Here is a 1,860-nt window from a genome sequence, read left to right as displayed (position 1 = left end):
CAGGGCCACTATACCAATTTGATCCAGGGTGTTACAGTCCACGTGTTCTCCAATCTGCTTCACCTCTGACTTGAAACTGTGTCTTCAAGGGCCACACACTGTTTGACATAAATTACAATTAGATCCAATCAGCAGGTTACTTTTTCTGTCATGTCAGGCTGATTGTTGATCTGGATGTTATTTTGATGTTGTTGAAAGAAAGAATTCCAAAGTATTAATATTCCAAATACATGGGGCCTGCATGTCTGACAGCTTTTGGTTACACGTCCTGGAGGAACAAAAACCTGTAAGTGCACCCTTAAAGTTACGTGACTTCCATTATCTGAGCAACTCTGTCCTCAGGCAGTGTACACAGATTGAGTGAAACCAGGGATGTCTATAAACAAAAAGGAGAATGGCCAGGAGAAACCAATGAGCTGTCTTGGAGGCTTTAGAGGTAATATTATAATGACTTACTCAGTAGCAAGATCCTGTCTGTCTGGTGTCAGTCAGTTTAGATGTGAGTACATCAGTCAGTTTAGATATGATTGTTCAGTAAAGTTCAGTTTAAATATAGTTAGGGTTAAGCAGCTACAACACTTGAAAGTCCAGCCCAGTATCATAGAAATTGATTCCTCACTTCTCAATGCCAACATTTAATGTCAGGGCAGGCAGCGGCGTGCCCAATGGAGAGGTGGCCAAAGAGGAAAGATGACCTTGGGGTGCCTATGCAAAGGTCTATGGTTGACCATTAAACAAATAAGAAATACAATAATCTACTTACTGACTGACTTTTATAACTGACTACACAAGTTACATGTATGTACATGATATTTGTCCCCCTGTCCAAAAACAAGTAATGTGTAGCAAAGTGAAAAGCAAAGGTGTGGAGCTGGAGGTGGTGGATGAATGAGAGTGTAGCACGTCAGAATTTCATGCAGGAGATCAGAACTCACATCGAGTCAGGGACCTGTTACATACATGACTGTTAGTACACCTTTTACAGTAAGGTAATTGGCCCAAGCCATGATTGTTCCCTAACCGCAACCCTAACCATACCTTAACCAGACTTTAGATACCTAATTCAGAATAAGTCATCTTTTTCTAACCTCATTCCTGCCATAGTTGCCATGTACAGATATTGCAAAAGGAGAGAATTTTAGAAGCATGCACAGGACATAAAAACACATAATTCTGGGTTTTGCAGTATCGTCCAGAAACAACGTTTTTATCTGGCCATAGAGTTGGAACGTTTGACATGCTGCAAGCCTCCACAGACTCAACCTGCACACCCTTATTTTCCCCAACTTTACATAAAAAGTGCACTAAATCCTGTGTACTGAACATTGGCACTGGACATAAATTGTGAAGAACAGAATGAATGTAATTTCTAGAGATACTAAGGTGTCTCAGCATACCCTTCCTGTAATAGCTCCATTTTGCTGAAGTGCAATTCCAATAAAGCCCAAACAGGTCCAGATGTGTAATCTGATTGCAGTAAAAAAGAAAAAAAGAAGTAATATGGAGTCCATTGTTTACCACATGGACAAATGATTTCAGCTTGTGCCCTACATCAGAGCCAGATCACACAGGGAGCTGTACAGAAGGTGCAGATGGTATTTCATCTCCTTTAGCAGGCAGAACGGGCCAGAAATTGAATAACAAATAGTCAAAGAGGTGGCCCGCAGCACGCCCACTGGCCAATCAGTGTAATCCAACTCAGTGGACGGCTATAACCAAGCGTTATTTGTTTTTTGTTGGATTGTGTAATTACTTCCCTCCTCTGCGAAGAAAAGCTGTGGCCAAGGCAGCTGTGGCTGGAAGGTGAAGATTCAGATAGATAGATAGATAGATAGATAGATAGATAGATAGATAGATAGA

The sequence above is a fragment of the Etheostoma spectabile genome, chromosome 20, assembly GCF_008692095.1.
Source record: "Etheostoma spectabile isolate EspeVRDwgs_2016 chromosome 20, UIUC_Espe_1.0, whole genome shotgun sequence".
NCBI classification, from domain to species: Eukaryota; Metazoa; Chordata; class Actinopteri; order Perciformes; family Percidae; genus Etheostoma; species Etheostoma spectabile.
Note: the sequence above shows the minus strand (reverse complement) of the source record.